Genomic DNA, 10,898 nt, shown 5'->3' with positions numbered 1-10,898 from the left:
CGGTTGGATTCTCTCTTGCTGGAGCTGGTCGTTGCCTGAAACTTGTGTGGCGTGAATGTTACTTGCCACTTATCAGCCCAAACCTGGATATTGTCCAGGTCTTGCTGCATTTGGACATCGACTGATTCAGTATCTGGAAAACCATAACAAAAACAGAATTACCTGGAAAAACTCAGCAGGTCTGGCAGCATCGGCGGAGAAGAAAAGAGTTGACGTTTCGAGTCCTCATGACCCTTTGACAGAACTTGAGTTCGAGTCCAAGAAAGAGTTGAAATATAAGCTGGTTTAAGGTGTGTGGGGGGGGCGGAGAGAGAGAGAGAGAAGTGGAGGGGGTTGGTGTGGTTGTAGGGACAAACAAGCAGTGATAGAAGCAGATCATCAAAAGATGTCACCAACAATAGAACAAAAGAACCCATAGGTGTTAAAGTTGGTGATATTATCTAAACGAATGTGCTAATTAAGAATGGATGGTAGGGCACTCAAGGTATAGCTCTAGTAGGGGTGGGGAGAGCATAAAAGTTTTTAAAATATTTAAAAATAATGGAAATAGGTGGGAAAAGAAAAATCTATATAATTTATTGGAAAAAAAACAAAAGGAAGGGGGAAGCAGAAAGGGGGTGGGGATGGGGGAGGGAGCTCAAGACTTAAAGTTGTTGAATTCAATATTCAGTCCGAAAGACTGTAAAGTGCCTAGTCGGAAGATGAATAGGACAGTTTGTTGGGACAAGAAGCCAGAAATAGGTGGAGATAACCAAAAGATGTCACAGACATCACTGCGTGATCCAATAAATTATATAGATTTTTCTTTTCCCACCTATTTCCATTATTTTTAAGTATTTTTAAATCTTTTATGCTCTCCCCACCCCCACTAGAGCTATACCTTGAGTGCCCTACCATCCATTCTTAATTAGCACATTTGTTTAGATAATATCACCAACTTTAACACCTATGTGTTCTTTTGTTCTATTGTTGGTGACATCTTTTGATGATCTGCTTCTATCACTGCTTGTTTGTCCCTACAGCCACACCAAACCCCTCCACTTCTCTCTCTCTCTCTCTCTCCGCCCTCCCCCCACTCACCTTAAACCAGCTTATATTTCAACACTTTCTTGGACTCGAACTCAAGTTCTGTCAAAGGGTCATGAGGACTCGAAACGTCAACTCTTTTCTTCTCCGCCGATGCTGCCAGACCTGCTGAGTTTTTCCAGGTAATTCTGTTTTTGTTTTGGATTTCCAGCATCTGCAGTTTTTTTGTTTTTATCTCTGTTTTTATCTCTGGAAAACCATGTTTGAACCAAGTCTGTAATGAGGTCAAGAACTGTGAGACCCTGGCAGAACCCAAGCTGGGAATCCGTGAGACTCCAGCTCATCTGGAGTAGATAAAGTGAATTTAATAACTTCAGATGCTTACACTATCCAGCAATTAGAACACAACCTGAGTGAGCTGGCTGCCATTGAGGTTCAGATTAACTAACATGAACAAAAGAGCTGAACTCCCGAGGTGAAGTGAGAGTGACTGCCCTTGACATCAAGGCCGCATTTGACCGAGCATGGCATCAGGGAGCCCTAGCAAAACTGGAGTCAATCAGATTCAGGAGCAAAACTCTCTGCTGGCCGGAGTCATGCCTAACACAAAGGAAGATGGTTGTGGTTGTTGGAGGTCAGTCATCTCAGCTCGAGGACATCACTGCAGGAGTTCCTCAGGATAGTGTCCCAGGCCCAACCATCTTCAGCTGCTTCACTCAATGACCTCTCTTCCATCATAAGGTCAGAAATAGGGATGTTCACTGATGATTGCACAATGTTAAGCACCAGTATGACTCCTCGGATACTGAAACAGTCCATGTCCAAATGCAGGAAGACCTGGATAATATGCAGACTTGGGCTGACAAGTGACAAGTAACATTCATGCCACACAAGTGTCAGGCAATGACCATCTCTAACAAAAGAGAATCTAACCATCGCCCCTTTGCTGAATCCCCCACTATCAACATCCTGAGGATTACCATTGACCAGAAACTGAACTGGGCCAACCATATCAATACTGTGGCTACAAAAGCAGGTCAGAGGCTGAGAATTCTGTGGAGAGTAACCCATCTCCTGGCTCCCCAAAGCCTGTCCACCATCTACAAGGCACAAGCCAGGAGTGTGATGGAATGAATCTCAAATGCCCACAACTGAGTAACTCAGATTCACAGCAGCAATGAAATGATGGAAAGAAACATCTTGAGTTTCTGTTGTGAGCTTCAGAACCTCAGAATGTTCCAAAGCACTTTATAGCGAATTAAGTACTTTTTGAAGTGCAGTTATTGTTAAGACATGGGAAACAGGGAATCTAATTTGTACATAGCAAGCACCCATAAACAGCAGTGAAATACATAATTGGATCATCTATTTTAGTACTCTTGCTTGAGGGGTACATAGTGGCCAGGACACTGAGGAGAATGCTTCTTCTTCAAAATAGTGCCATGGGACCTTTTACATACACCTGAGAGGGCAGATAGGTCTTGATTCAACATGTTATCTAAAGACTGCACTGCTGACAGTGCAGCATTCCCTCAGTACTGCACTGGAGTGTTAGTCTGGATCATATTCTGAATGCTGGATTTTTGCACAGGGACAGGTCCCTTCTCCATTGTAAAATCAGAGGGCAAGCTCACCTCCACGTTGTTGGCTCATCCTGCAGCCGTTTAATCAAATGCCGTTAGCCTTGGCCCTTGCCAGGACTGCAGCCTGTCCCCTAGCAAGAGAAGCCAGTAGCCTGGACTTACAGGTGAGTCTGGGGTTAGCGGGGGGCCTCTGGGTCAGCCAGGCTGGGGAGTGGGGGTGGTGTTTACAGGAACAAGAGCCCCCACCAGCCCTGCAACAAGGCCTCCAGGAACCTGGACACTTGGCATCGGGCTCTCCCACCATGGTTAAAACCTCAGCACTGGTAGGGGAAGACCCTTAAGTGACCATTAATTGGCCACTAAGGGCATCAATTGACCCACAGGTAGGTAGGTCACCCTATACTTCCTCTGCTACAAGTTGGCTATAGGAACAGTGCCATTTCCATTATGCCCAATTTTATGTCCCTCCCACTTGCCAGAGTAAGACTTGAACCTACAACCTTTCGACTGACAGGCCCACCAATTGAGCCACAACCTGACACCCACAAGTCTGGGTCCTTTTGTTGGTTATTAGCAGTACCACATGTGTTACACCTTGAGAACAGAGGGGGTTTAAAAAGCAGGTCTAAATGGTCTGCTCCTGTTTCTCTATTCATACCTCACAAGTGCCAGGCAATGCCCATCTCCAACTAGAGAGAATCTAACCATCGCCCCTTGACATTCAATGGCATTACCATTGCTGAATTCCCCACTGTCAATGTCCTAGGAGTTATTATTGACCAGAAAATGAACTGGACTAACCATATAAATACTGTGGCTACAAGAGCAGCTCAGAGGCTGGGAATTCTGTGCCTTCTAACACACCACCTGATTCACCAAAGCCTGTCCACCATCTACAAGGCACAAGTCAGGAGTATGATGAAATGCTCTCCACTTACCTGGATGAGTGCAGCTCCAACAACACTCAAGAAGCTTGACAGCATCCAGGACAATGCAACCCAATTGATAGACACCCCATCCACAAACATTCACTCCCTCCACCACTGATGCACAGTAGCAGCAGTGTGTACCATCTACAAGATGCATTGCAGCAACTCACAAAGGCTCCTCAGGCAGCACCTTCCAAATCTGCGACCTCTACCACCTAGAAGGACAAGGGCAGCAGACACATAGGAACACCACCACCTGGAAGTTCTTCTCCAAGGCACTCACCATTCTGACTTGGAAATATATCACCGTTCCTTCACTGTTGCTGGGTCAAAATCCTGGAACTCCCTTCCTAACAGCACCATGGGTGTACCTACACCACAGGGACTGCAGCAGTTCAAGAAGGCAGCTCACCACCACCTTCTCAAGGGGCAACTAGGGATGGGCAATAATTGCTATCCTAGCCAGCAACGCCACATCCTGTAAAAGAATTCAAAAAATCATTGCAATGATCCTGATAGTTTAATCAAGCAGATATGCAGATGGCTGTTTGCTTGGCACAAGGAATGAACTGATATACAGACCAACGATGAGCTGTGACCACCCAAGAAAGGCCAATAGTGAGGAAGTGAGTGGGGGCAAGGGGTGCTGAAATGGGACACAAGTAAGGAATACAATCACTTCCTCGCTTCATGACATATGTTTATAGGATTTTCAACATATTCCAGGACAGTCCTGGAGTTTCCAGGAATTAAAGATTAATCCCCGGGACATGGCTTTGAGTGACACAGGAGAAAATGTTTGGAGGAATGAAGCAAAATGATGTTCTGATGAAAGGTCACAGGCCTGCATCTTTAGATCTGGCCCGAATCTTGCTTATGCTGCTACTGGCAACGAGGTGAGCAGAGGTGAAATGTCAACTTCCTGTTAGCAGGATGAAAATTGAGAATTAAGGTTGTGATGGTTGAAAGCGGATGGAGCTTCCCAATGACAAGTGGCAGGTACCCATTTTTAATGAATTAGCATGTCATACATAAATATTAAAACACCATTTTGTTAGCTTAAATGGTACCTTAGCAATTAACTCTGCTTGCCTTCAGATTCATGGCCGGTGAAAGGTAGCAGCAGCAGGTGATGTAGTCTTCCTGGTGAATTTGGGCTAAGGTAGGAGCTGCCTTTCTCTCATGGGGAGCTGTGTTGGACCAGGGCAGAGGAAGCATTGATGTATTAAGATTGGGTACTTGCTGTGTAAAGGGATTGGGACATGGCTGACCAAGGGAGAGAGGGTGGATTGTGGCAGACCCATGACGACTCGTCGGGGTCAGAGGGAGGAAGTTGGACCACATAGGGAAGGTCAATGCCTACAGACGGGAGGTGAAGCATGATTGTAGGGAGACCCAGGGTTACAGACTGAAGGTCAATAGTGAGGTCCTGAGAGTAGAGGGTAACAGAGGTCAGGTCAAGGGTGATGGAGTGAGGGTCAAGGCTGATGGAAGGAAGGTGATTGTGGGGAAGATGCAGGGTGATGGTTTTGTGCTCCAGGGTTAATGGAAGAGTGTCCAGGGACATAGGTGTGACAAGACGAAGAGGTCTCCAGTGTACAGATCGAGGATTGAGATTGTCCATGGTGGGGTGGATGGAGGCCAGAGTGTGCTGGTGTAAAGTATAGGGATCCTCATGGGTCAAAAGTTCTCAGGTCAGGAGGGAGGGCCTCTTGCTGCCATCACTGGGAAACAGCGCCTCCCTCCGTTCCCAGACAGACTGGAGCAGAACCAACAGTGGGGCTTGTTGTCTGCTCTGAGACATCATTCCAGAATAGCAGATGGTAGCACCAGTTGCAATTATCTGGGGTGGGGTGTGTGGAGGGGGAAGATCAGAACATTCTAGAAGCAGCTATAGTCTCAATGCATCCACTCATAGCCAGATGATGCTGCTCAATTGTAAAGAATATATGCCTGGCTGGGTGCCCTTTAAGCATGGAGCCCAGATCTTTGACCCCGTGAAGTAACAGTAGAGTCATCAACTTCTTGCTCTCCCACAGCACGATTGGCTAGGCACGTCGTCCATGAATATCTAATTGGCTGGCCGTTGCACAATGGCAAATGGCCAGCTGTCCCGCCTACGAGTGGAAGTCCTGCGCACTTCTGGTCTTGCTGTCAGGAGATTCAATGCTACAAGACTCCTGCCTCTCTTCCTCTCTCCGCAGATACTGCCAAACCTGCTGAGTATTTCCAACATTTTCTGTCTAAAATCAAAATGGTGTGTTTTCTATCTCACTTTCTTTGAAGCCTTTTGTTTGCTTGTTTTAAACGTATTTGGAGATTGGAGAAAAAATTGCAGCCCAACTGGGAAAGTTAGAAGTGAGAGGGCATTGACAAAATTTCCAGGAACACATTCAACCATAGTTGGTAAAACAGATATTTCCAGGCAACTTCCTCTGTATACACATTAATGGGCAATAGCGCTATGCCTACAAACTTCAAATGCATTGCTAACAAAGGTGGCTTTATTTTGAACAATGTTTTAGGATCTTTGAGGTTACTCAGTAGCCACCTATTTCTAAACATTGTCTCGGCATTGTGCAGAGGCAGGTGAGGGTAATCCCCAAATTGGGCTTTGGGCCTTTCGATCGAGTCCTTGGCATCTCCACAGACAGCTTGGCCCACAAGAGAAATGAATCTTGTGTGCCCAGCACTGATCCTCAGGTATGTTCCAGGAGCAGGTTTGAATCAGGCAGGCAATGGGGGAAATGGGTAGATGTATGAATGTTAGGACTGTGCAGTCAGTAAGATAATAAGATCTCGAGCCTGACCTGCCATTCAATAAGATCATAACTGATCTGAATGTGACTTTAATTCCACTTTCCTGTCAGGCCCCCATAACCCTCGACCCACTTGTAGATCAAAATTTGAGACCCCCTTTTCCAAACAGTGTCCTTTAGTTCTAGGTTCCCGAGAGGGGAAACATCCTCTCAGCATGGACCCTGTCAAGAGCTCCTTCTCACCCTGAATCCACAGGCAGGCTTTATTTTCCTCCCTGCAAAAATTTTAGAAGCTTACTTGAATGGGATGGGGGGTGATGCAGTGAGCTGGTGGGCAGGCAACTATCAGTGATTCATTTTATTCAGAGTCTAAAGCCTGCTTTAGCCATCCAACCTGAGGTGCCTAAAAAACAGTTCCCATGATTAAAACATGGGAATAGGCTGACCCTCTGCTCAATTGCAATACCTAGCACCATTTCAGGCCCATAAAATGTGTGGAGCACAGACCAACTTCTACTCCATACACCTTGCTGGCGGTTGCCTGTTCTCAAATTGGCAATCCTCAGATAAAGAATCAAGGCCCAGCTGAGCTCAAGTATATACAGAAGGAGGGAAGATCAAGGGAAAAGCTAAAGCAATGGTTGGATGATGCCTTTGGGTTTCTAAGGCCTGCAAATGGTTGGAGGAATGGGAGGATTGAAAGAGGTGAGGATTCCCACGGTATTCATTTCCTGGGAAAGAAGTGTGAAGAAGTGTTTCATGACATCACCCCTGAACAACCTAGCTCTAATTTGAAGGTTCTGCCCCATTGTTCTGGACTCCGAACCTGAGGAAATAGCTTATCTCTATTTACCTGATCTACTCCTTTAATCCTCTTAAACTCTTCATTTAGATCATCCTGTAATGTTTTATACTCAATTAGATCACCCTCGAATCTTCTATGCTCAAGAGAATACAAGCCTAAACTTTGCAACTTTCCATCATAATTTAACCTGTTTGGTCCCAACATCTTTCAGATATTCAAGTAGTGTCCAATGGATTCAGCTGTCATGTACTTAGTCTGAATTAAGAACATAAGAACACAACAGATAGGAGCAGGAGAAGACCATATGGTCCACTGAGATTGCTCCAACATTCAATATAATCATGGCTGATCTTTGGCTTCAACTCCACGTTTCCACTCACTCCCATATCCCTTGATTCTCTAAGAGATCTATCCCTGCCTTAAATATATTCAATAATGGCACATCCACAACCCTCTAAGATGGTGAATTCTAAAGATTCACAAACATCTGAGTGAAGAAAATTCCCCTCATCTCTGTCACAGAGACATAGTTGAGAAAGGGGCAGGATTGGCAGCTCAATATTCCAGGATATAGGGTCTTCAGGCGAGATAGGGAAGGAGATAAAAGGGGAGGGGGTATCGCAATATTGATCAATTACAGCAGTAAGGAGGAATGACATCTTAGAAGGCTCCTCAAATGAAGCCATATGGGTACAACTGAAAAACAAAAAAGGAGCAATCATATTGCTGGGAGTGTACTATAGGCCCCTAAATAGTCAGAGAGAAATAGAGGAGCAGATATGTAGGCAAATTTCAGAGAAGTTTAAAAATAATATGGTAGTAATAGTGGGGGATTTCAATTTCCCCAACATTAACTGGGTTAGTCATAGTGTAATAGGTTTAAAGGGAGCAGAATTCTTAAAATGCATCCAGGAGAGCATTTTAAGCCAGTACATAGAAGGTCCTACAAGAGAGGGGGCGGCCCTGGACTTAATTTTAGGGAAAAAATAAAAACAAAAAACTGCGGATGCTGGAAATCCAAAACAAAAACAGAATTACCTGGAAAAACTCAGCAGGTCTGGCAGCATCGGCGGAGAAGAAAAGAGTTGACGTTTCGGGTCCTCATGACCCTTCAACAGAACTAGGTGAATCTAAGGAAGGGCTGAAATATAAGCTGGTTTAAGGTGTGTGTGTGGGGGGGGTGTGGGGGGGTGGGAGAGAAGTGGAGGGGGGGTGGGTGTGGTTGTAGGGACAAGCAAGCAGTAATAGAAGCAGATAATCAAAGGTTGTCACAGACAACAGAACAGAAGAACACATAGGTGTTGAAGTTGGTGAGAAATATCTAAACGAATGTGCTAATTAAGAATGGATGGTTGGGGAATTAAGGTATAGCTCTAGTGGGGGTGGGGGGAGCATAAAAGATTTAAAAATATTTAAAATTAATGGAAATAGGTGGGAAAAGAAAAATCTATATAATTTATTGGAAAAAACAAAAGGAAGGGGGAAGAAACAGAAAGGGGGTGGGGATGGAGGAGGGAGTTCAGGACGTAAAGTTGTTGAATTCAATATTCAGTCCAGAAGGCTGTAAAGTGCCTAGTCGGAAGATGAGGTGTTGTTCCTCCAGTTTGCGTTGGGCCTCACTGGAACAATGCAGCAAGCCAAGGACAGACATGTGGACAAGAGAGCAAGGTGGAGTGTTAAAATGGCAAGCGACAGGGAGGTTTGGGTCATTCTTCGGACAGACCGCAGGTGTTCTACAAAGCGGTCGCCCAGTTTACGTTTGGTCTCTCCAATATAGAGGAGACCACATTGGGAGCAACGAATACAATAGACTAAGTTGGGGGAAATGCAAGTGAAATGCTGCTTCACTTGAAAGGAGTGTTTGGGTCCTTGGACGGTGAGGAGAGAGGAAGTGAAGGGGCAGGTGTTACATCTTTTGCATGGGCATGGGGTGTTACCATAGGTGGGGGTTGAGGAGTAGGGGGTGATGGAGGAGTGGACCAGGGTGTCCCGGAGGGAACGATCCCTATGGAATGCCGACAGGGAGGGTGAAGGGAAGATGTGTTTGGTAGTGGCATCATGCTGGAGTTGGCAGAAATGGCGGAGGATGATCCTTTGAATGCGGAGATTTTTTAGGGAATGAAGCCGGGCAAGTGGGGGATATCAGTGGGGGAGCATTTTGCAGATAGTGATCATAACTCCATTAGATTCAAGGTTGTTATGGAAAAGGACAAGGATGGGCCAGAAATCAGAGTTCTAAATGGGGGGAAGGCCGACTTTAATAAGATCAGTTATGATTTGTTCAGAGTGGATTGGGAGCAGCTACTTTTAAGTAAATCTGCATCAGAGCAGTGGGACTCATTCAAGAAGGAAATAGGGAGAGTACACGGCCAACATATTCCAGTGAAGTCAAAGGGTGAGACCAACAAATCCAGGGAACCCTGGATGTCGAGGGATATACAGGATTGGATAAAAAGAAAAAGGGAGGCTTATGGCAGATACCGAGGGCTCAAAACAGCGGAAGGCCTAGAGGAGTGTAGAATGTGTAGGGGGGAACTTAGAAAGGAAATTAGGAGAGCAAAAAGGGGGCATGAAAAAGCATTGGCAGGTAAAATAAAGGAAAATCCAAAGTTATTTTACAAGTACATTAAGAGTAAGAGGATAACTAGGGAAAGAGTAGGGCCCATTAAGGACCATGGTGGTAATTTGTTTGTGGAGCTGGAAGACGTAGGTAGGGTTCTAAATGAATACTTTGTGTCAGTTTTCACAAGTGAGAGGGATGACATGGGAATGGAAATCAGACAGAAGAGTTGTGATATAATTAAAGAAATTAGCATAGAAAGGGAGGAGGTTCTAAGTCGTCTGACAGGCTTAGAAGTAGATAAATCTCCAGGCCTGGATGAAATGTATCCCAGGCTGTTGAGCAAGGCAAGGGAGGAGATAGCAGGGGTGCTGGCAATAATTTTCAATATCTCTCTAGCCACAGGAGAGGTGCCAGAGGACTGGGGAACAGACAATATGGTACCGTTATTCAAGAAAGGAGGAAAGGATAAACCAGGGAACTACAGGCCAGTCAGTCTAACCTCAGTGGTAGGGAAAATATTGGAAGCAATTCTGAGGGACAGAATTAATCTACACTTGGAGAGGCAGGGATCAATCAAGGACAGTCAGCATGGTTTTATTAAGGGTCGGTCATGACTGACCAATTTGATTGAATTTTTTTGAAGACGTGGCCAGGTGTGAGGATGAAGGCAATGCATTTGATGTAGCCTACTTGGACTTCCTCAAGGCTTTTGATAAGGTCCCGCATAGGAGGCTGATAACAAAGGTAATAGCCCATGGGATCCAAGGCAATTTGGCAAATTAGATCCAGAAATGGCTGAGTGGCAGGAAGCAGAGTGTGATGGTAGGGGGATGTTTTTGTGATTGGATTCCTGTCTCCATTGGGGTTCCACAGGGATTGATGCTTTGGTCCCTTGCTCTTTGTGGTATATATAAATGATTTAAACTTGAATGTGGGAGAGTTGATCAGTAAGTTCATGAAGCCACAAAAATTAGTGGGGTGGTAAATAGTGAGGAGGATAGCCTGAGATTACAGGAGGATATAGATGGGCTGGTCAGATGGACTGATCAGCGGCAAATGAAATTTAATCCGGATAAGTGTGAGGTGATGCATTTGGGCAGGGCAAACAAGGCACGGAAATACACAAAGAATGGTTGGACCCTGGGAAGTACCGAGGATTAGAGGGACCTTGGTGGACATTTCTACCGGTCCCTTAAGGTAGCGGGACAGGTAGATAAGGTGGTCAAGAAGGCA

The sequence above is a fragment of the Carcharodon carcharias genome, chromosome 8, assembly GCF_017639515.1.
Source record: "Carcharodon carcharias isolate sCarCar2 chromosome 8, sCarCar2.pri, whole genome shotgun sequence".
NCBI classification, from domain to species: domain Eukaryota; kingdom Metazoa; phylum Chordata; class Chondrichthyes; order Lamniformes; family Lamnidae; genus Carcharodon; species Carcharodon carcharias.
This window is presented reverse-complemented; position numbering follows the sequence as displayed.